Here is a 25,399-nt window from a genome sequence, read left to right on the forward strand (position 1 = left end):
GGGAAACCCAGCCAGATGGGCGGTGTATAAATAATAAAATTATTAGGAAGCTATGGATTTGAAGTGTTACAATATGTGGATCAGGTTCATTCAAAACAGGTGGCTAGGCAAATACTATCATCAAGCCTGTATTAAAATATAAGGGTAAACTGGTCAAGAAAAATTTGGGAACTCAATTGATAAAGTTTTCTATCACCTCCAGTTACATTATTCACCTGCTACATTTGCTCTCATTCATCATAGTGTACAAATTCACAAATACGGAGTTGTCATTCTGCCTCCTTGCCTGGATTCAAGGGTCAAGTTTCATGTTGGTTTTTAGGTGACCACTAAGGATTTTATTTCTTACTTCTAATGCATTACAGATGTGGCAAGGAACTGGAGCAAGATTTGCCCTTGCCTTTAGGCAGGCTAAAAGTGTGCTGTGCCTTGTTGACCCTTACAGAAAGGAAAAAACAGTTTTCAGTACACATGTCTGTATTCAGTGTACCACTTACAGATTAGAATCAGGCTTGTCCATTTTTAGATTCTTCCAGAAATCCTACTTATGGAAATCATTGGTGAAATGAAGACAAGCATAGTGACTAATTCAGTTCATCGTGTCAAGCTTAACAAAATTTTAGTGTGATGTTGCCTTCTGAATGGGCAAACCATTGTCTGCAACTGACCAGCAAGCCAGTGCTACAAACAATGTGTTGAAGCAAACCATAATGTCTGAATTGACAAACCATAGTTACAGCTGTTATTCAGCCTTTAGAAGCCACTGCAGCTGAAGATGAATGCTGAGCAGGCAGTAAATGTAATACACAGCTCTGGTTTGCCTGTTTTGGAAGGTCAAACCAAGGTTTGGGGTTAGTACAAACACTGGATTGATATGTTGTCTGAAATGAGCCCGCAACATTCATGCTATCTGTGATCTTGAACAAAGAGAAATTAACCGTTCTGAGTGAAGCATAATAAAAATGGCAAAGGAACTGCAAAATGGGACATTGGTATCCATATATAGAGAAATCCAACTGGATTTTTCAATCTCAAGTCTAAAACCTGTCCATCAGTACTGTGAGGTTTATGCTGAGTTTTCATGGCTGTCACATACTATTCAGCAGAGTTTTCCTTCAATTTAGCTATGGCATCAAATTCATAGTGACAGCTATGAAGCAAACCTGGTCTGTGGTTGCAATAGTCATCAGGTTTTAGCTAGAGAAAAATTCAAGAAATGGGACAGCTCTGGACCTCTAAAGAGCCAGAGCTTTCTGGGCAGAAGTGTGGCCACACTGTCTACATCTGGTCAATGGCAGGATGCTAGGGACTTGTGGCTCTCCTGAGCATGGGTAATGGGAGTTGTAGTCTGGTCTATGGATTAGGTGAGAGAACAGCTGGAGTTGGCACTATGCAAGAGGTGCATTGCTTTGGGTTTACTTATTTATTGCATTTCTAGCCTACCCTCTCCTCCAAGGAGCTCAAGGTGGCACACATGGTTCTCCCTCTCTGCATTTAGTCCTCAAAACAACAACCCTGACATAGGCTAGGCTAAGGGGCAGTGGCTGGCCCAAGGTCATCCAGTGAGCTTCATGGCCAAGTGGGGATTTGAACCCGGTCTCCGAGGCAAAGAAAATGGAGATGGGCAAAGGAATGGTTGCAGCACTCCATGTATAACAGGGGTGACACATTGTAGGGGCTTTTCAGAACTGGTACAGTTCAAGACAAATTGACAGGATGAAGGTGGGAAGGAAAGCAGAAGACACTGGTGTGACGCCTGGGGACTGGACTGGCAAATCTCTCAATGTCAGTGTCTCCCTCTTTCTTATTTTTTCAATCTTTAGTTCTCCAAATTTCCACATCAACATTTTAGTTTGCACTTCTAATACACACATCTCTGTGCAGTTTTGATAAATATAGTAATTTTTGAAAAGCAATTTCCCTGATTTTTGTACGGTATTTCCACTAATATATGAATTTATATAACAGAATCATAAAATTGTAGAGTTGGAAGGGACCTGAGGATCATCTAGTCCAACCCCCTGTGGTATTTTCTTTCACAGCATCGTCCTTGCCCCTAATTGAGGATTGCTATTAAAGTCCTCATCACCTTGCCAACAAAGGTCCATATAGTTAAAGCTATGGTTTTCCCAGTTGTGATGTATGGAAGTGAGAGCTGGACCATAAAGAACGCTGATTGCCGAAGAATTTATGCTTTTGAATTATAGTGCTGGAGGAGACTCTTGAGAGTCCCATGGACTGCAAGAAGATCAAACCTATCCATTCTTAAGGAAATCAGCCCTGAGTGCTCACTGGAAGGACAGATTGTGAAGCCGAGACTCCAGTACTTTGGCCACCTCATGTGAAGAGAAGACTCCCTGGAAAAGACCCTGATGTTGGGAAAGATGGAGGGCACAAGGAGAAGGGGACGACAGAGGACGAGATGGCTGGACAGTGTTCTCGAAGCTATCAGCATGAGTCTGACCAAACTGCGGGAGGCAGCGGAAGACAGGAGTGTCTGGCGTGCTCTTGTCCATGGGGTCACGAAGAGTCGGACACGACTAAACGACTAAACAACAACATTAAAGTCCTACAGCAGGATTTCTCGCTGTATCTCGTTGTGTTGCCTGGTGCATTTGCAAGACCAGCTGGTAATGGGAATAATGCATTCGCTGGCTATCCAGCCAAAGTTTCCTACTATCCCCCAGTTGTGTGAAAAGAACGTAGCTCTTCTCCTGCATCTCCACTGAGCTACAGACCTTACATGAAAGGAGATTGCAACTTATCATAATGAAGAACTTTCTGACAGTAAGAGCTGTTGAGCAGTGGAATATACTATCCCAGAAATGGTGGACTCTCCTTCACTGGAGGTTTTTAAACAGATTGGATGGCCATCTGTCAAAGATTCTTTAACTACAATTCCTGCATTGTTGAGAGCTGGACTAGAAGACCTTTTCGGTCCTTTCCAACTTCACAGTTCTATGTGTCTATGATTCTATGACCTTCAGAATATAAATACCCTCACCATCCCCAATCTTCAAATTCATCCCTCCTTCAATTCCTGAGTTCTTGTCTTCCTCTTTTTTTTATTTTAGTCTTATTTGAAAAACCTGAAGCACAATAGGTGATTCAAAATTAGCAAATATATGTGCTTAATATATATAACTTTGGACCTATTTCCCATATTGTATGTTAAACAAGCTTCCTTTTTTCAGTATGATCTCTTCACTTGTCCATATGAAAACCTGGAGTACTACAAATTGCTATGACAATATAGCTATGGATGGGGCAAAAATAAATAAACTGATTCACACTGAATTCACACTTTCTGAAAAATAAATAAATTGAAACATGATCATCCTTCAAAATCCACATTTCTCCAAATTTTGCAATACAGTTCTCCTGACAAGCATTGGATCAAAATTCATACAGTTGGCTAAAGTGTGACAAAAATGTATGTATCAGTGAAATTAGTTGGGCAAAAATATGTATGTAAGTAGAAATTTGTAAACAAATACTGGTGTATTTTCAGCAGGGCTTTCTCTCTTTTTTTAAAATAAGCTGAAATTAAAAATGAGAAACCAAAACGAACATCCATTGCTAATAACTACAGGCACTGTCTGTTGATTGATCCCTTAACCCAGCTAGGAGCTATATACTTTTAGAAGCCAGTATTTATCCTCAATGGATGGATATATATGTGTCCTGTATGCACAGTCCACTTTGTGTAGCCCTTTAAAGAAAGCTAAAATTTCACATATCAGCTGCTCCAGAGGAACACCAGTGAGCTCGATTAGCTTCCCTTGGGCCCTTTTCCCACCAAACAGCTGATTGTTAAGATTTTAGCTTTTGCATTCTCTGCTGGATCAGACCTTTGGATTTCACCTAAGAGATTGTGTCAGGAGTGATTCAGAGCACCGGATGGACTGATATTCTTCAATCCCCCAACTACTCTATGGTTTGGCTTCCAGGCTCTCACAGCCTTCATGTGTTAACATTTCTAAAAACCCTTTCACATGAAATATATTATTGACAGCATGTTAACAATGGTAACTTCCAAGCACATGCTAACTTTTTCTTAGAACTTTTCTTTTCTTTTTTGAAACAAGGGTCTCTCGTCTTTGATGGAGAAAAAGCTAACCTAGTTAATTTTTAAAGCAACTGATTATTCCGGCCTTCAGAAATTTGCTTTGTTCTTTCAAGTAAGACTTGTCGGTAGAATAAAGCAGTATGCTAAATATCAGGGTGCATGTTGGGGGAGGAAGAGACACATTCCACCCAGAACATTTTTTTTTACAACAAATTTGAGGGTATGTAAAAATGCATTTTGCTTGCTGCTCCAAAAGAACGGTATTTAGTTTTATCTGTCACTTTTGTATTTCACCCTGTAAGATTCTCCAAGCTGCCTGGAAAATGCAAACAATAGTTTTGTTAAAACAGCTTCAGCATCAGCAAGCAGTTAGAAGTGAGGCCTACCAGTATCTATCATGGCTGTCTGGCCGAGTCTAGGTTGTGTACAAAGAGAAGCCTCCTTCAAGCATCTCAGGGGGAGCAGCGCATCTGTAAATGCAACCTAGACTCAAGAATGCCACCGTGTCTGGGGGTGGCCGGCAGGGTGACCCTGCTATGTCTTCAATTCATGAATCATGTGGTTAAGTTTATAGGAACAAGAGTGGAGATAAGAAAATGAGCCAAGCTGAAAGTATGTAGAAGGTGACCAAAGAGAGAATTTTGGGGAATGCATGAAAGATTGAGGTCCAAGGTTAAATCTATTACCATGGGGAGCATGTCCAAAAGTCAAGCACAAGGGGGCAGAGGCAACTCCTTTCAGAGGAGGGTTCATAGCTCCATGGCAGAGCACATGCTTTGCACACAAAAAGGTCACAGTTTCAATCCCTGGCATCTCCCGATAGGGGTGGGAGTGTCCCCTATCTGAAACCCAGGAGAGCTGCTGGCAGTCAATGTTGACAAGACTGAGCTAGCTGTGCTCTGACTCAGCATAAGGCAGCTGCTTATGTTCCTCTGTTTAGTCAGTCAAGGTCTAAGAGCTGTTCAGATATCATCTGTACCAGACACCTATGGAACTGCTTCTATAATAATAATATTCCAGGTGTCTCTGTAGGAGTATGTCACTTGCCTCCTTCTGAACTGCTACGATCGGAGACTGTTAGGAAAGTAACAGCCTGAGTTTTCACCCTAAAAGGATGTATTGAAATGTGCTCCTTCTCCAAAGTATAGCTGTGTGTGTGGCATGTGTGTGGGGGGTGTGGGGGGTGTAGGTGTGTAATTCTCAAGGTAGCAGTGCCTCCGGGATTGAGGGGAGCCTTGGGTAAGGTGCCATCCAATCAGCCCTCCTTCCTCTTACAATGGTAGGCTTTTAGGGTTTGTAGTAGGCCATAGGGGGCAAGCCTTGTGGCTCTGGTCGCCCAAGATAGCAGCCATCCCCACCCAGAGCCATCTTTCCCATTGGTCCTAGTGGTTTGTTGCGCCAGGGCGCCGGCCTCTCAAGGGTGCCCTAGTGATTGGGGGGCTGCGTGGCTTTGCCAGCAGCCTTCCCTTTCCCTGCATGCCTGCCAGCTGTGCCCTGCCAACTATATGGCTGGCGGGCATGCAGCTTCCTTCCCTTCTCCTCCACAGGAGGAGAGCGATCCCCACAGAGGCTTAGGATGGCTTCCATCCCAAGCCTCTGCATCTGCTATAGACAGCCCTGCTCCCCGTCGTTGTCCTCCTCCTGCTTCCTGGCAAAAGGCAGTGAGCAGCCTTCCTGTCCGCCAGCACGTTTTCCTGCTTGATCGCTGCCACCATGCTGGGCATCAGGGCAGTGGGGGAGTCAGAGGACATTTTCCACTGCCCCTCCCTTGTTTTGGGGTTGCCGGGGGTGTGTGTGCGCTGGAGGGATCTTTGCACCACAGCACTGGATATGCTTAAGACGGCCCTGTCCCCACCCGCCCACCCTAAACAAGGCCCCATATATTAAGTAAACCTTTGCGAGAGTGTGTATGCGTCTGGGGTGGGGGTTGGCTGGTAGCACAAAAATGCTTGGCTTTTGTGCTGGCAGCTATTTTTATCCCTTCACATTGCACTGGAAGTGGATCGATCTTCCAGGCATTGTTGAAAATCAACATGGTGGCTGCTGGAAACCAATGAGAGAGATTTAAAGAAGTCAGTTGTCAGCAGTGGCTCTAGCCTGTCAGGTATGGACACAGGATCTGCTTATAACATCATGAATTAATTCACCAATCAGGTTCCTCTGTACGTTCACCTTTTTTCATGATAGAAAACCTGAGCTCTAACTAACTGGTGAGTGGGGGAAATAGGATCAGTTACAGTTCTAACAGGCGCAGGAGATCTGCAAGGGGGGGGGGCAAGTAGGCTATAAAAAGGGAAAGGAAAGTGGGACAATTGCAGATGAGAATAGCCAATGAGAGATGTAGCTAGCACTAACATACGCAAATTGCAACAGCCCCTCCTGATGACACCCACCCCACCAGCACAATGTGCAACACACCCACCCCATTTTGGTTAACATCTCACCGAAAGGGCCATAAAAAAGGATGAGCTACAGCTGAAGGGAAGAGAGGGAGGAATAACAGGTCTGAGGTAAGAGGACACCTGAGGCAGAAATGTCCCAAAGAGAGACACACGAGGAAGCAGGGGTCAAAGGGAAAGGAGGGAGAATGTCAGCTGGAAATAAAATTAGGGCTGGTTCACCCACTCAGCTACAGGCCCTGTTTATGACCACATTTCCAAATATACTTCCACCATCTTGTGGGCATTGGGCTAGCTATGAATATAAAGACAAATACAAATGAAACACATTCTAAATGGGGTTTTCTGTAGACTGCAGATCCTTATTTCCCCTGTAGTTCTGTTTTCCACAAAACAAAAAAGGGCAACGCTCTACAACAGGCAGAGAATCTTTCCCTAATGAACGCTTCTAATGTATTCCAAGGTGGATTATGACACAGAGCTAAACTGATTGTAGCATGTATGTATTGGTTTATCCTCCTTAGCCTGGCATTTAGCATGATTATCCTAAAAGGGATGTATTTGGGGGAGGGGGGAATCTACAAATCACTGAGTTCTTTAGTTTGAGATTATGACACTGGCAGATCTTACACATCAGCACAAAATGAGCAACATCCAACAGTGCTGCTTCACCAGCGGAACAGACTTCCACTTGTGCAACAGGACTTACCTTCCCTTCCTCACCCCTTTAGCGCCCATGTACCCCCAAAATATGCTATGTAGGGCTGTGAAGGCCCTCCAGAGTAGATTTGGGAGTACAGGTTGTTGCAGGAGGATGGAGAGGCCATTCACAGGTGTGGATGTTTGTTCTTGTGACATTGGATTTCATCCAGTATGAACTTCTTCCACATTGGTAACCAGCAGTTTGGGGATCTTCCTGGCTGGCCACTTTGCTTGACAGGCTTTCCCATTGGCCAGTTTTTTGAAAATTTGGACCAATCCAGCTAAGCCAGATGGACGTGCTTTGTGAGTGGACCGGAGTGGAGCAGGCTTCACTCTGGTCCACCCCAAAAGAGATTTTAACCAGTGAAGTAATTTTTTGCTTAAATCCGAAATACTGTATGTAATAGTTCTGCTGTCTCCCACAATGCATTTCTATGTACTAGGGCAACCAGGCTAACATGAGAAGTGTGCTGGTCGGACCCTGATTTATCTGCAACAGCCTTCTCTTTAGTAAAACATCTTTGCACTGCTTTCTGACTATTAAATCAAGCAATTAAAACATTTATTACTTATCCTTAAATAATCTCGTAGTGGAGAACAATAAAACTTCATTTTAAAACCACAACCCACTCATCAGAAAGAAAAGCAGATAATAATTAAATGTCAACCAATCATAAAACAACACAAAACGTATCTAAGGACTCTTGTGTTGTGTGCTCTCCCCATTTATGTGTCTTAATAACTATTAAACCCATAGTCCTATTTACAGGATTTTAGGGTGATCTGAGATACAAAGAGCTTTTGTGTTAATGACCATACCACAGTCATGGCACCTTTGTGAGAATGTCAGCTTGCCAGGGCACAAGTTAATTTGATATAGTCCATGCAGGTTAATCTGCAACCCCACCCCCACCTTATGATAAGTTGATGGAAACAATTGCAATTCTAAGAGTGGGGGAAATGCAAAAAGAGCTCTTTGAAAGTTCTTTTTAGGAGAGGGCAAGCAGGATATATGTATTTTTTTCAATTATCTATAGACTGCTTGGTATTTTAAAAATCTCTCGGCTTAAAGAAGATATTAAGTTAAATCTGAGTGCTTAGAGCAAGCGACAATATTTTGAGTGCTGGATAAATTGACAAAAATGGTTTGGAAGCCAATTGTATAGCTTGAGTTTTAATTTTTTTTTAAAATAATGTACATTACAGGCTGATTAAGTCTCGTTGTACTCAATGGTACCAAGAGTAGACATACGCAGGATTGCCCCATTATGAAACTAGTGTATCAGAGAAACTGAAGAGAAGGACCTATTTATCTTGTCATCATTATTTTTTTTAACCACTTCCACCAACGGAACATACTTATTTCTTAAACAGAGTGAGATATTTGCGAAAATACACCCCAATATATTGAAGTGCTCCATACAAAGATGACAGAAAAAACACAAGTAAGTTTGGAATGTTAGGACGTAACTAGGATACAGCAGCAATGCCCTTTGGGCCAGATGATTACAGTGGTACCTCGGGTTAAGTACTTAATGCGTTCCGGAGGTCTGTTCTTAACCTGAAGCTGTTCTTAACCTGAAGCACCACTTTAGCTAATGGGGCCTCCTGCTGCTGCTGTGCCACTGGAGCACGATTTCTGTTCTCATCCTGAAGCAAAGTTCTTAACCCGAGGTACTATTTCTGGGTTAGCGGAGACTGTAACCTGAAGTGTATGTAACCTGAAGCGTATGTAACCCAAGGTACCACTGTATAGTAAAACTGTTGGCTTGAAGCCCAAGAAGTGTGAGTGGCTCACCCATTTTCTTTCTTCTTGCCACTACAGCCGTTTGAAAAGCTGCTCCATGGATCCCTTTCTTGCCCTGCACACTGTTACGGATGTTCCCCCGACCTTGAAGAGTGGCTTTACAGAGCAACGCAGGGAAGCCCCCTTATGTGAGCTAACCAGGATCCAAGCCATTGGGAACAGTTTGCTAATTCACATCTGCTTGTGGTTCCTACAGCTTCTAAAGAATGAAGACCACTGTATTCACAGCATCATCTTCCTCTTTGGGGTATGTTTCTGCTGTCTTCAATATCCCTGTATAGATTTATGATACCAAACTGGACTGCGTAAAAATTAAAAATTCAAAGAAGCAAATGCCTTTAAACAGCAGGCCAAGTGTTATCAAGAAGTGCTTTAAAAAGAAGAGGCAACAATGTGCTCTGCTTGGAATGTGCTCTGCTACCATGCATTTTTAAATACCCTCAAATAGACTTTAGAGCAAGTCCGCCTATTACATTATTGATGTGATAATTCGAGTTATCACTTATAACCTGAATGTGCAAATGCCTTTCCATTAATCTTCCCGTTCACAAAGGGTCATTTCTCCTCATTGCATCAGGATAATGTGGAAGAAAATTGAGACCTGCAGTGTCAACCTGTACAGGTCTACTCAGAAGTAGGCCGTATTGTGTTATTCTCAGACAAGTTGTGTATAAGCAGCAATGCTATCCACACTAATTAGGAAGCAAGTCCAATTGCAACCAGTAGCATACCCTCCAACATTTCGCCAATGAAAATAGGGACATCCTATTCAAAAATAAACAAACAAACAAATTAATAATAATAATTAATACCCTGTCCATATGACTGGGTTGCCGTTCTGGGCGGCTTCCAACATATATAAAAACATAAAACTTTTAAAAACTTTCCCTAAACAGGGCTGCCTTCAGATATCCTCTAAAGGTTGTATTGTTACTTATCTCCTTGGCTCGGGGGTCCCATAATTCCATACCCTCCAACATTTCTCTGATGAAAATAGGGACGTCTTAAAGAAAAGCGGGACTTTCTGGGATCAAAAAAAAAAAACAGGATGGCTTCTGTAAATCTGAGATTGTCCCTGGAAAATAGGGACACTGCAGTAGGGCTTACTAATGAGTAAGGATTGCGTTGCAAAACTCAAAAAGCGCATTGCCCAGGACTTGCTAGAAGTAACATCTGTACTAGTTGTTTTGGCCACTGTAAAGTTGGAATCAGGCTTAAGTTTTCTCTTGCTTGTTTCTTGTTATTTTTATGTAAACTTTAAAAAAAAGAATTCTCAAAATAAACTTTGTATGCGTGGAAATGATTTTAGGTCCCATTCATACTATCTTAGCTCAGTTTCATCATATTGAACCAATTCAGTTTTGATAGAGTGACCCACATCACACAAAAGGATATCTAACGGTATTTATTACTTGCTAGTCTACCCCATATTTACCTTGGCTGGGAATCTATGTAGTAGTGAGGGCTTTTCAGCTCCCCTCGTAGTGAGTCAGACCACTGGTCCCTCTATCTCAGGATTGCCTACAATGACTGGCCCATCTCTTCAGATTTCGGACATGGCCCTTTGAACTGAACCTGGAACCTTTTGCATGCAAATCACCCGCTTAACCACTGAGCTATAACTCTTCCTATGGCAATTCCTCAATGAGACTGAGGGGCACACTTCTGATGTAACCATGTTTTAAAGAGGTAGAAAATCTTGGAAGCCTAAAAAGAGGTTGTTGGAAAATCACAGCTAACAGAAGGACAGGACAGAAGACTGGTCAAAACATTTTGAACAAATATGAGAGGTTTGGGCCTGAAAGATAGACCAGGAAAGAGTTGGCTCTATTCATTCCAGCAATTGAGATGGGTGATATGTTGATGTTAACAGGGATTTGGAAGTACAGAAGGCATGGAGAGGTTGGATGGATGGTAGGTTAACATCAGAGCTGGGAGGTGGTTGGCACAGCATGTAGCAACTCAGCCAGCAATTGGATGAACAGGTAACCAATCAAATAAAACAAGCAAACAAACAAAAAAACACCTCTGAAAGTGAGGACTGTGGGCAAAGGGAACAAGCTGCAAGCAGAGATGCTGACTATCTAAATGATGAATGAAGTGACAGGGGATTGTCTGTAGGGACAAGGCTCTCCTGAGAAAAAGGAATGGGACGAAATCCAGTTGGCATCAACAACCACGTATTCACAGGAGAATCACCAGTTACAGATCTGGAAGCCTTGAAAAGACTGGTCCATAGAGTAAATACCTTTAACTTTTGCAGGATTGCCAAAGTACTTAGTTCCACAGGATGTGTTTCAGGGTTGGTTAAAGGATCACATAGGTATCTTACCTTGCAAATAAAACCACAGAGCTAATCTAGCATTCAATTTTCTCAAAATCCATTTTGACATGAAATACATTATCCAAAAAGCTCACTGCTAGACTGAAAGTAACGCAGGTGAAAACTGGTACCATCTAAGAAAGCTGGGCCCCTTAAATGTAATTGTCCATTCTGAATATACAATTTCCTCTCTCCTATGCATGGTTTGATTCAATCTAAGTGATATTATTAAGGTGAGACCATAAAAGTTTAAGAAAAACCCTTAACACTGTTCCTAGCCAATGTTCCATAGTAAAAAAAAAAAAAAAGTGACAGAGATCTCACTATAGAAAACACATCATTTATAGTTCAGCACTCTGGATAAAATACACACACCATCTTAATACATGTTCAGTTACACAACGTGCCTAGTCTGTCAACTAGCATTCTGCTTCTCATTCACATCAAGGGAGCGTGATCAATGGACAGTTTACAGTGGATTGTACCCTACAGGTCTAAACATCTTTCTCCATCATTGAGCTGCAGGATGTAAGCCTGGCCTGTGCATTCTTTTTTCCCTGTGGCGAGATAGTGGCTTTTTATCTCACTGCAATGTCTAGTGCGACCGAGCAAATCAAACATCAGAATGAGACAGAGGGTTTCTTTGCTACCAATGCATACTCCCAGGAACATCTGGCACTGGTGAGAAAACTCTCCACACAACCAGCAATAGCCACAAGAAAAATGGACCATGGGGATAAGCTCCCATGCCAGCTGGTCCATACTGGGACTTGTGGGAAGTTCTGCATGCAACACAATGGTAGAGTTGGTTACATAGCAATGAAGTCAGCCATAGTACTTGGATGAGTGAAATGAAACTGATGCAGCATGCTCAAGATCTGTGCATTAGAGAAGCAAGTGAAGGCCCATTACTTTTTCTAAAGGTCTGCAAGGGTTTTGTTTTTAAAATGGCACCAGTCTTTACAATGCCCTACTTTGGTCTGTTTTCTTTTACATGGTACCTAGCTGGTTGTTTCTGGAACTTACACATTTAAGGAGAAACAGCTCCCCTGCCAACTCTCAGAGGTGAGGTACTAAGAGCTTCAGATGATTCCACGGGGCTGTCATCACACCTGTGAAATCCGTGCCTTGGGACACAGGTCTGGAATCATGACCTTAAAGGACCCACCTCAGGACCTCAGTCAAGGTATCCAGCCAAATACTAAAAGAAGCAAACAACCACCACAACAACTCTCTTGCCAGGTGAAAGGGGTTGGGGGAAGGGGAGACCAAGCCATGCCTGATGAATCTGATCGAGCCTTAAGCACATACCTTGCACAAGAAGCCCTGGACAAATCCATCTTAGCATAGATGCTGAAAAGACGACTTGTCGTTCACCTGGCAAGTCCCCTGCACTGTTTAATAACACATTTTCGGATGATGGAAACAGAGCTGCATCTGCAACACTGATCACCAGGGATGCTCTTTATCTTAACCAAAGGCTTGTCATCTCTCCACCTCATTAAACTAGTGATTCCCTCTAGGGAAAGGGGGGGGGGAGGTTTGGAGGGAGGGGGAGAGAAAAACAACAAATAAACCTTGAAAAGACATTGGGCCTATAAAACAGAGCCTCTCTTGGAATAGGGTGGGGGAAGCTATTCACCCCTGCAGTGCTAAGACTCTGGAAACCCTTCTGCCTCGCTCCTTGACTTCAAGATAAGTCCAGAATATCCTTCACACCAAGGAACAACATGACCTCCAAAAAAAAAGAAAAGGAGAGCATTCCTAAATGACGACTGGGAACATATAGGCTGTGACAACAATTAGTAAATAACCGAAAGACCTGGCATGCACCCAGCAAAAAAGGTAAGTGAACCCCGGCTTGCAACAGAATGCTCCGCTGCAATAACGACCTCATTTCAGTCTCTACTAAGATTTTTTTTAAAAAAAGCAAATTCCCAACTGAATTGTCTTTTCTATGCCCGGAGTAAGCATTTCCATAAGATTGAAAAGGAAAAAAAGCAGAACAGATGAAGTCTCTTAAACAACAAACCAGACTGCTGCCTTACCTGATCATTAACAAGCGTTATAAATGTGTGTACGAAAGGACCCCCCCTTCCCCCCCTTCCAAAAAAAGATAAGAAAAGAAAAGAAAAGGGATCTAGGAATAACAGTTGTGATGAAATGCTACCTAAGCCAGCTCTTCTGCTTGCCGGTTCAGAAAAGATTTCCAAGTATTCAAAACTGCTGCATTTCCATTGTGATGGTGGGGGGTGAGAAAAAGGAGAGGGAGGGAGAGACCTCTGCAGTATCCTTTCTGCTTCAGCCTCGGCTTCCTGTTCTACGGCTCACTCTATGGTACCTAATACAAATCAGCAAATAGCTTGGGAAAAAGTGAGGGGGGGAATGGAGGAGTGGGGGGGGGGGAAGGAGCCCATCATCTTTACAGGACAGCTCCATCTACTGGCAAAATGAATGAACCTGTACTCTGTTTGTTTATTTATTAAATCTGAAAAGCCTCTTCAGCAGAACGGCATCTTTTTCTTTTTTTCTTTTAACCAAGGCTATGAATAGCCACTGTGGGCCACAATCCAGAGCCATTTCAGAAGAGACGGACTAAAAAGAGGTTATTGTTATTATTACTATTTAAATGCTAACATTTCCAGAATCTTTGCTTTTGTATTTTCAGTTGTTTCCCTCTCCCGTTATTTGAAGGGTTACTTTTCCTCTTCTCGATGCCCAAAACATCTGCAAGCAAAATTAACTCTTTGGATGGTTTCAGAAAACTGCTAAAGGTTGCTGTGTGCATTAAGACTGACCCCTGCCCATCCCAAAACAGATTCCTCCCCCCCCTTCCTGTTGTGTTTAGTAGAGCTGCCACTTCACTTCAGGGACAATGTACACATGCAGTAGAATCACAAAACGCTGCTTTTTCTGGACTGTTCCACATTACACTGCAGGTGTGAGGGGTGTGGGGAGAGATTCCATACTTGGAAAAAAACAAAACTCTTACACACTGAAAAGTAGGCTAGTCCAGAAACCTTCTCCCTGATATGATAGTCTGAATAACCAGGGAGATTTCTGGGAGGAGGGAACACACAGCTATATGACAAGTCTGAATGGGACAGTGACTGTCCAGGAAAACCTGATTCGGCTACTCATATATAGTTCGGCTGTTACCAGCAGATTCAGGAGCAGCTCATGTGGTCGGGTGGAGCTGTCCTCTCAGCACCAGTTTCACTACAGTTTGCGTGGAAGGAGCTGGGGGTAGGACAGGGTAGCAGCAAGTTCAGAGCTGTGTGGGTGCACCAGTAACTGGAGGGTGGCTGCACAGCTCCACCTTACCCCATGGGCCTCTACTGAGTTTAATTATGCGACCAAAGGCATTCAAAGTATCTATTTATGCATTAATATCCCAACTTTCCTTCAAAAAGAGCTCAAACTGGTATACATGATTCTTCCCTCCACGACAACCCTGTGAGGTAGGTTGGGCTGAGAGTTGGTGACTGACCTTGGGCCTTTATGACTGAGTAGCAATGTGAAATCTGGTCTCCCTCACCACCCATTTCCACACAAATAGCGCCATGTAATGTGACTAACCATCGCTTGTCACATCTGTGTGTATTTCAAAGCATTCTGATAGCTGCAACCTGCTGCTCCACAAATCGATGGTATCTAAAGCATTTCCCCCCCTAGACACAGCTTAAAATGGACGGCACAAAATAATTAAACAGCAGCAGCAGCAGCAGCAGCAGCAGCAACAACAACAACAACAACAACAACAACAACAACAACAACAACAACAGGTAGTTTCATTTCCAGAACTTCTAGACACAGTGTCAGACACAGAGTATCATTATGATCAGAAAAGTGTTAAGTTGCAAAAAGGTTGCCCTCTACTTCTGTATGCTTGTGAAATAACCAACCACGGAAACGTGACTGACTCTAAGCAAGTGTTTCTGAAAAACCAAACCTTCCATACATATTAGGGTAAAAATAACAAGAACACGAGGAAAGTCCCAAGCCTGGCCCAAGATGTTATGTTGTCCTGAGGTGAAGGGCAAAGATGGCACCCTCTGCTATGCCACATGCAGAATCCAACAGGCAGCTGAATCTTGTTTCAATGCTAACACTCAGACGATACCCTCCATCACACCTGAGGGCACCAGCATAAAGCAGTTTCAAACACTCTGAAAACAGTTTAAAACATTCAACCAGGAATTTCAGGGATGCCAAGAACAGCATATTTCAGCCATCAAATGCTTGGGTAAAATGCTTGTCCTAAAAGTCAAGAATGAGGGAGACAGATGCACCTCACCAGAGAGGACTGCCCACAAATGGAGAACAGCCCCTGAAAAGGCACTTCTGCCCTTCCATCCTCTCCCCACCATTCCTTGTCCTCAGCAGCTTCCGCCTAAAGGTATGGTTGACCCTGGGAAGTTGTAAAGAAGGGGTGGGGAGCCTAGGACCATCCAGGTGGTGCTGGTCTTCAGGTCCCAGCAGTCATGTCCAGTGTGGTATCAGACTCCAGGGCGCTCTCTCTCTCTCTCTCTCTTCCCCAAAGGAAACCCTACCTAGGTAGCACTGCCCCTTGGGACTTCTCCTAAGGGAAGTGTGGCACGTGCAGCAATATAAAATCACAAATGCCTGATGCTTGCTTTAATCAGTCTGACAAAGCTATGTCACAAACCCAAATGCTTTAAATGTGGGGGTTCTTAGAACTGAGTGATAAGTGCTTAGCACCCCATGAGATGAGTTAGACTATTAAGACAACTATGCAGTAGTTCTAGGTTAGGCAGAGAGCCCAAGCATAAAAATAAACTTCAGCACCCAAAATCTGTAGGACCCAATGGCCCCCGAGTTACCTATACACATGTACTGCAGACAGAGCTGAGCAGAGAGAGCCTGATTGGAAAAATGCAGTGATGGTGGTGATAGGGCAAGGAGAGCATAGTAGACTATATCCAGCCTCTCTGAACAGCTAATAAGCACAATTCTTGCTCTACAGAGTGGGCTCCATGTTCACTGCCCCAGAAGCTGAATCAGGAAGGGAAACACATGATGCACAGCACTTTATTTAGCTTGGCATGCATTTTCCAGCTTTCGGTTCCACCTGCCTTAATGGAATGGAATGGAATAGAGGGGAATCGTCAGCAAACCAGTTGCTGCTGTAAAGGCAGTAGTGTGGGGTGTGGGTGCAGTGGCAGTGGCAGTGGCAGTGGCAGTGGTGCTGAACTGTCTTTGGCACTGCGCTTGCACCACACTGGCCCCCTCCCTCCTAGTAAGCACAGCAGCGTGGCTGACAGCACACATCCAGGCTGGCCACCCCTGCCAAGTGCTGCTGCCAGTGGTCCAAATGTGGAAATCTGCATCCAGAGTTGCAGGCAGGGGTAGATGTTTCTCCCCGTTTCTCAATTGTCTCATCTTAAGTTCAGTTCTCCCCATTTCCATGTCAGTTTGTGGGCTAGTTTTTTGTGTACATTTCTCCTAACTTATGGATATTTGAATTTTGTCAAATAGGTGCATTTTTCTTAACAAGCTTTCTCTAATACAAAGCACAATATATCTGAATATTCTTTTCACTAACGTGCATATTTTCTGGTGCACTTTCCGCAAATGTGCACTTTGCCTGGTTGCAACATATTTGGTTGCTTACAAAATTCGGAGAAGTGTGGATTTTGAAGGACAGCTTCATTTTAGTTCACATCTTGGTTCAGGAAGTGCAAATTAGGTAAGATCACTTTAAAATGTGAACTGGATTAATTTCCTTCCCATCCCATCCCTACTTGCAGATAAGGACATCACCACTAACATATGGTCTCAGGAAGTGCCTGGATTCAACCCCCTCACTCCCTCCCCAAAAGTGGACCAGCACCATATCAGCTTTGAGTGGTATGCCGGTGGTACACTCCCTCCACCAGTGTTGTGAACCTGCAGTAGATCAAAATGCCAGGAAACAATCTGAGCACAGAGCCCTGTTCATACATATTGTTTGCCCTTGTGTGAAATGAGTGAATTTTACTTCACGCATCTCTTTGCCAGACAGCATTAACTTATTTAATGTGTTACTTGCATTAAAAAAAGAACTTACGAGAATTAGATTTAATACTTTATACCCTACTGTGGGCTACTGTGTTGACAGGGGAGTTAATTTCATCACTGCTGCTTTAAATTCTCCACTTTCTTTTCACATTATTTCTTCCCCTGGGGCTGAATGTTTAGTAATTCGGAAAAGCCTGAGCTTGGCAGCACTGGAGACTGAAGTCTTTTGTGTGGCAGGACAAGTGCAGTATGGCAAGGAACATGACAAGCTTTGGCCCTGATAGGGAATGACTGAAGAGGAGGAAGGAAAATATGGATCACCTTCTGTGTGCATTTACTCGGTGACCTTTGTGCTGAGGCTTCAAGTTAGGAGCCTGGTACTGAGGTCATTTTGCATAAGGAAAACCAGCATCTTATGTTCACTTGACTTGGGACACTCAGTTAATAGCACCATAGTACATAGTACTATTATTAGTAATAATCTGACCACATGGCCCCTGCACAACTTGGGGTCAAAGTGGACTCTGCCACTGAGCAACCTGAATAGCCATTTGTGTGTATCCCTTATTGTGTGGACAATGTCATTGTGCCATTTAGCCAGTAGGTGGCACTGAACTCAGGGTTATCTGGGTGGAGGTGGGAGCTGCTTCTTCTTGCTCTGTTCTTCTCAGAGGGAGAAATAAAGACAATAAATTTATTGTATAGCTTTCTGACTGTGTCATCTAAGACTTCCATCACACTAATTTGTCTCATTTGTCAAAGTTCTGAACACAAACAGTAAAACACGGCTAATTCTACTCAAGTCATAGAATCTAGAGAACTGGGGGGGACCTCAAAGGTCGTCCTATCCAACGCACAGCCAATTCAGGAAAGCCACCACTACAACATTCTTGAAGAGTGGCTGTCTGCCTCTGCTTAAAAATCACTTAAAAAAGAGAGTCTACCACCTTCTGAAGCATTCTGTCAAGCCACCCATATTATCAGGAACCTCTTGCTAACGTTTAATCAAAACCCAGATAGTCCTCACCAACTACACAATATTCCCCTGCTGGATCAGAACAACACCCGTTTAGTCCAGCATCCCATTTCCAATATCCGGCCTTTGACAATATATTCCACAAGTTAACCATGCGTTGTTGTAAGTGTAGGATGTGAAACACAAGAGCAGTCAAGTACAACATTCCTAGAGTGAACATGTTTACACATGGGGAGGAATGTTTGTCCAGCCAGCTGGTAAAATTCCTGTTTCCTTCTGGACTGGGACAGACTTCCTCTGCATGTGACTTGAGGTGGGCATGGCCTCACCTGTGCAGGTAACGACAAAAGCACAGGGCGGGGCAGCCATCTCTCTCTCTTTTGACTACATGCATCGAAGAAGGAACATCTGCTTAGCCAAAGATGCTCTCTTGGCTCCAGCCAAGAAAGGACAAAGGGACTGCCTTCTTATGAGATAGTTTCTAGGTATATGTTACTTTTCTAAGCTAAGTCTGCCTTCTGGGATCCTATTGTGAACAGAATGATGTGTGAGTAAACCTTTTTATATTTTATACTGTGTTGTGTCTTATCTTTTATGAGGGAATAAGGGGGAAATACCAGAACAGTTATTATAGAGGATTTAGCAAACCTGAGCAAACGCATCTGCTGCAAGTTTAAAAAGAGGGATTTTACTCTGCTAAATTGTGGAACTTGTTAACACAGGTTGGAAAAGGATATAATCAAACAATATATCCTCTCCTGCATCCCTGAACATTCCCACAGTAAGTGCTCCAGAATGGGGGTGGGAATGGGGAGGATGCCCTGAGTGGATGCCCTTGCCATGGTCACCACTTCCCATTTTCTTGATATCTTCCTCTGAACCCAATCTGTCTCTACTGCTCCGAAGGAGAGTGCAAAGTAGTGAAGGCTGCACCTCATTGGTCCTCGTTGACCAGCTTTTGCTGGGCTAGCAGACCCACTGGAAAAATCAAACGAGGGCACATTTAAGCAGGTCTTGCAAGATCACAGTTATGGCATTCTATATAAAGAGGGGGAATGCTTTGGCAGGTGTGGCCTCACTCAAAAGATAGACATATTTACTAAGAGCTGATTGACACAAGAGTATTTCCCCATCTTGTAGCCCAGTATTACGAATTCTGACTGACAGCAGCTCTCCAAGGTCTCAGGCAAAAGCTTTTGTGAACTTTGTCACCACTTTGGCAGGAATTGGATCTGAATCCTTAGCTGTACAAGGTTCATATGCCAAAAATTTAGGTGCCCTGACCATAAATATCTCAAAAACTTTTTAGTACAGTGCAAAAATGTGCTAAGCGTAATTTACTATAGATTGGCATGGGAGATTGTATATAGATTAACCAGCATGTTTTCTTCTATCAGCCAGTATCAAATCTGAGGCCGAACTTCCTCCCCTCAGAGTGTAGAGGTAGCCCTGATTGCTGGGAAAGGGGCTTTTCAGATGAGGAATTACACCCAAGCAGACAGTCAAGGCCTGCCCAAAATACTGGGCAGGTCAAGCAGGCCTCATCTTCCATTAAAACTCCTGCCAAACATGCCAGCATCCCACCATAGAGGTTGTTCCAAGGCTACCATGCACACCCCACCCTTCCTGAATCAATGAGGGGAGCTGCAAGATGCAACTTTTCCACAAGAATCAACCCAGCGTCATACATTTTGCCTACACCAAAAAGCAATTTTGTATGTTTGTGCTGCAGTATGCAAGACAGGGAAGCCTCTTTCCATCCAGCACAATGCACGAGTAATCAGGACAGTGGACTGCCTTGGTCCCATGAGCCCAAGCAAGAGAAGGAGTCCCAGCAGGCCACTTAACAGCTGTGACAGCATGTCTGTTTGATCGCTTACTGCTACCAAACACTGCCTGGTTCTGCATCGTTCTCAGGCTTCTGGGGCATTAATCCACTATGAAAATTTGTGTGCTATCACCACCTCTCTCTCTTTTTTATCCTACGCTTTCTCCAATTAGCTTAGGAGGGCACTCATTCTTTCCACCCCTCGTTTATGCTCTCCACAACCATGTGAAGTAGGTTAGCTTGAAATACAGTGACAAGTCTTGGGCTGATTGACATCAGGTGCTCTTTTAAAATGTGGAAATGGGGGGGGGATTATTGGGTTGCTTTTGTTTTTGATATCGTGATTTTATATTGTGAACCGCCCCACGATCTATGAGTATAGGGTGGTATACAAATTTAATAAATAATAAGAATAGTCCAATGAACTTTGTGGCTATGTAGGAACTAGAACTAAAAAATAAATAAATTGCTATCAGTCTTCCTACTCCAGGGATAGGGAACCTGTGGCCCTCAATATGTTGTTGGACTCTAATTTCCACTAGCCCCAGTCAGTATGCCCAGTGATGAGGCTTGATGGGAATTGTAGCCCAGAAACATCTGAACAGCCACCATTTTCGTACCCTTGTCCTAGCCCAACATTCTATCAACCACACAAAACTGACAGTCATGTTTATGTCTCTCCCACACAGTATTTCACCAGTGTTACAGAGGTGGGCATGAATGCTCTGGAAGTTTTGGGCTTGTGGGGAGGGAAGAGGGAAGGATTCATTTACTTTGACATTTGAAGTTTGCATTGATTCCTCTTGAAACAGCACCTGAACAAAGCAAGCTGCTCTCACAGGAATCCCAGGCCTCCTGATACACCGCGAAGTGGGCCACAGATACAGAAGAAATAAAATAACAGTGTTTTGCTTTCTTAAATTACTCTGATCTGTGCAAAAGACTACAGGGACGAATCCAGATGCTTAGATGAACCTACAGCAACAATGTCCAGACGGATCTATAAAAACAATGGTCTGGTCACAGAAATAACTTGGGCCTGCATTTCCATTTGGTGTTGGCCTCATTCAGGCACCCAAGAAGAATGTGGGGAAGGGGAGGTTTGTAGGAGGCATGTGTACTGCCCCTGGTTACAGTGTTTTTGCCCTGCATGCACTGCTCCAACCTTTCTGCCACACTAAAAAACAATGTGGCTCTTCTTGGGCTTTAATCTAGGTTTTGCCAGTGAGATTTGTCAAGGCCACTGCCAGACCACAAGGCCCCCAACTTTATCCATGGGACTGCCAAGCACTGATGTGCCAAAAAAAGCGCATCTGTGCACCCATAGACATTGGTGCTTCCTTACAGTACACAAGGAGTTTCTCCCCAAAGTTGAAATTGGCAAGGGTGACCACCTGCATGGCAATCCATGTATACATACACTGCTCTGTGCATGGAACCTGGAACAGCACTAAATTAATATTGAAATCTGCTACTGCAGAAATATCAGGCGACACCTGAACAAAGAAGCTAGAACACTTACGCAACAGTGAGTTGTTTCCTGAACCTCTCTGAAAAAGCAATGCTCCTTTAGGAATGCCACACATCCACTTTCCATTGTTCATAACCCCGTGAGAACTCTGAAAAGAATGAAATGCTTGAAATTCTAATTGCACATAAGATCTTAGAGAGCCACAAGAGCTTAAGATAGGTCCAGCATCCTGTTCTTACAGGGGCCAACCAAATTGCTGTGGGGAAATCCATAAGCTGGACATGAGGGCAACAGCATTCTCTGTGTTTGCATTCCCCATTAACTGGTATTCAGAGGCGCACTGCCTCCAACAGGAAGTAGTATGGAGCCATCATGGCTAATAGCCTTTGATAAACCACTTTGAAGTTTTATTTCTGTAAACCACCTGGAGGTTTTATTACGCGGGATAAAGAATGAGTGAACAAGGAGACAGTTGAATCCTCATAATCAAGGGTGGGGAACCTGTGGCACCCCTAGATGTTTCTGCACTCCAGCTTCCATCAGCCCCATCCAGCATGGCTAGTGGTCAGGGAAGACGGGAGTTTTACTCCATCAAATCTGTGTGTGGGGGGGTATCAGGTCCTGTACCCTTGTTCAAAATGGCCTAGACTCTATGCACTTCAATTGGCTTGCAGTGGTCACCATGAGGGATGGCTGGTTAGCTTTTGGCTCTTTGGGGAATCAAGAAAGGCCTCACATCTAAAACAGCATTACAGAACTTTTTTTAAAAAACCAAATCAAAACCAAAACATAATTTGTTTTATTCATTCATTCATTCATTCCCTGCCCATCTGGCTGGGTTTTCTTTTCTTTTCTTCTAAAAGTCAGATAGTTGTTTATTTCATTGACATCTGATGGGAGGGCATTCCACAGGGCAGGCACCACTACCAAGAAGGCCCTCTACTTCTTTGAATCCTATATTTAATAAAGATCAGCTGGCTACAATTCTTTGGCTTAGCAAATTGACTTTGATGGTTGTGTTATATATTAAACTTGCTATCCCAGGCATATGCATTTAGGAGAAAGTTCCATGGGAACCAATGAAACTTTTTCTATGCATGTATAGGAATTTACATCACACTGTTGTGCTGGTGTAAATGAATCAGCTTAATTGGCAAGAGGTATGAAATCTATATCCATAACTTCCTGCTGTATATACACAAATACACACACACACACACACACACAGTCCTCTCAGTTACCAATAGAGAACAAGATACTGTCTCCTTCACTGCTGAGAGTGGCAAAAAAATGAAGATGAAGAGAGGGAGGGGGAGGGGAAAATATACCCAAACCCAAGCAAAGCCTAACACTATAATCCTATGGACACACTAACCCTACATACTTCCCTGTAAACATATATAGGATTGGGCTGTAATATATGTTGAACAGGGAACTAAAAATACACCAGATTAATAGCACAAATACTTCTATTTTATCCAAAAACCTGTGTTGCTTACAGCCAAAATAATATCTTTTAAATATAATTTTCAGAACTAGCACAAGGAAGCTACCCTTTTATACATTGCGCAACAGTATTTCCCAAAGGATATAATGACAGGTATCTAATATTAGAATGGAAGTTCTTTTCCCTTAACATTTGTTATTGGTTGTATTCCTTACCCCCTCCTTTGTGTTATGACTATCATACAAGTATCTGGATATCCCAACAGAAAGTATTTTCATTTTTTTTTAAAAAAAGATAAATGGTAATCAGGTAACTTACCCCCTCCACTGATAGATGTGAAAGAATAGCAATGATGAAAATGACTTCATTGTGGATATTGAAAAGAAAAAGCAATGATTTACTATTTTCATAAAAAAGTGATATAAATGATATGAACAAGTGAGATCTCACTGTTACAAGCCAGAACACCGCTTTAAGATCTTCATATAGGCTAAAGAAGCCTAGTCGTTCTGCAAGATAAAGCAGTATGAACGCAGCCAATCTTTCTAGAACCCAGATGCAAGCTAGCAGAATTTAATGAGTCAGTGTGCTGACTGAAGAAATTCTCCTTCCCCCCACTCCAGGATGTGTAACCGTACCTAGCTTAAAAATAATAATAATTAAGCAGCATACTTGAGCTTTGGTTGCACAGAAGTTTTACAGATGAGCAGTTCTTTTAAGGGACTTCTGCCCTGCTTCTTGTTATATATATGGTCTGATTGAACAGTGCTTTGTTGCTGTCCATGGTGCTGAACAATGCCTCCGAGCTTCAGGGTACAGTCCAATGTATCATGCAGCCTCATTAAGTGATAACACTCCAGCAAAATGAGTCTGTTTGCTTGAAATTCTGTCCACAAGGCGACTGCATCAATATTGTGCTCTTCACTACCCAAGGCCTGCTCTGCTGCAACCCAATACTGAGATTCTCCCCCCTCAACAACAACAACCAAAATCCATCATTGGTAATAGAATCCTATTCAGGGATCAATATTCCACCCCCCCCCCGGACTCTTGGAATAGACTTTAGCATATTATTTGAACCCTTTTAGCTACACAAATCCTTCGACTGCAAACACCATCAAAGGTACTCTCTCTGGATATCTGCAGAGCAGTCACTGGGTACAGTCTTGTCCGCAGTACACACACCCCTGTATGTATTTTATGGGGATATAAATACACAGAGGTAGGAAATGACTGCTAGCCAAGTATCTTTTCTTGATTTTTACCATGAATTAATATTACAAAGAAACACACACAAACACACAGAGGCACAAGCTCAAATGCAGACACAAAGCAGCTGTCTTATGAAAGAAGAAAGCACATTTTTACACATTTGGAGTCCCAGGCAATGCAAAGATCCACAAACTGCAGTAAATCTGCCACGCTGAATAGCCATTCCCAACAATATTCTCCCGCAACACCTCGAAGGAAATGGATTTTCTTTCATATCTTAATCAGTCAAATCAACAGTAATTCCCCCATGGAGAGAGATGTTTGTTAAGCAAGCCCTGATGTATTATTTATTTGTTTTCAGGGTGTTTCAAAGCTGGAAAAGGACTAGCATGAAACACACAATGCTTTATCAAGCAAAGAAACAGACCACAAATTTCCTTTCTTAGCAATTTCTCCTCTGCGTCCTAGTGCATTGCTGATAGTCATTGGTACTGGAGGGTGGGGGGGGGGGTTGAGAATCCCTCAGCATAGTTACCAGTAAATCATGCATTGAAAAAAAAAATTACCCAAGTAGATGCAGCAAAAGGTCATAATCCAACTTCCATGCCCCCATGAAGTATTAAGCTGAAGCAGGAATCCCACTAGCTTGTTCAGGCCAGTAGACTCTCTCCTACACTTGACCTAGACTGCCTTACATAATGTGGAACCAGCGCCGTATCCTGAATGTCATCCCTGGCAGGAGTAGCAAGTGCTGGCAGCAGGCAGGCTGGTAGTTTGCATGAAGATCACGGAGCTTCTCTCTCTCTCTCTCTCTCTCTCTCTCTCTCTCTCTCTCTTTCTCTCTCCCCACCCCCCTGAAAACTGGGCTGCTCAAAGAGAAGAGGGACGATTAGCTCAGAAAAGCTGGTGTCATTCTTCCCCTGGAATGAATGACCGGGATAGACGAGAGCCTTAGCGAGGCAAGGCAGACAGCAAAATCTGCATTTGTCCTTACAGCCAGCCTCACACATTCCCTGTCGTATTGTCTCGAGGACTGCATAGCTGCAGCTCATGTGAGCCAGAAAGAAGCAAGTGAGGAAAGGATATGATGCTTGCCTGTGTTTTCTCAGTGTGGTGAGTAGAAGGCAGACACAGAGGAACGGAA

At 43.2% G+C, this 25,399-nt stretch overlaps 1 protein-coding gene across 4 annotated transcripts in view; it reads right to left on the reverse strand.

Moving 5' to 3' along the window:
* LOC307215727 (sodium channel protein type 1 subunit alpha) overlaps positions 1 to 25,034 on the reverse strand; it is a 106,063-nt gene extending 81,029 nt beyond the window's left edge. For all 4 annotated transcript variants that reach the window (XM_079975360.1, XM_079975358.1, XM_079975359.1 and 1 more), the window contains exon 1: positions 24,822 to 25,034. The gene's annotated coding sequence lies outside the window, so the exon portion shown is untranslated. The remainder of the gene's footprint in view (positions 1 to 24,821) is intronic.
* Positions 25,035 to 25,399: the final 365 nt, after the last annotated feature.

Source organism: Podarcis cretensis (genome assembly GCF_951804945.1).
Source record: "Podarcis cretensis genome assembly, chromosome: 1".
NCBI classification, from domain to species: domain Eukaryota; kingdom Metazoa; phylum Chordata; class Lepidosauria; order Squamata; family Lacertidae; genus Podarcis; species Podarcis cretensis.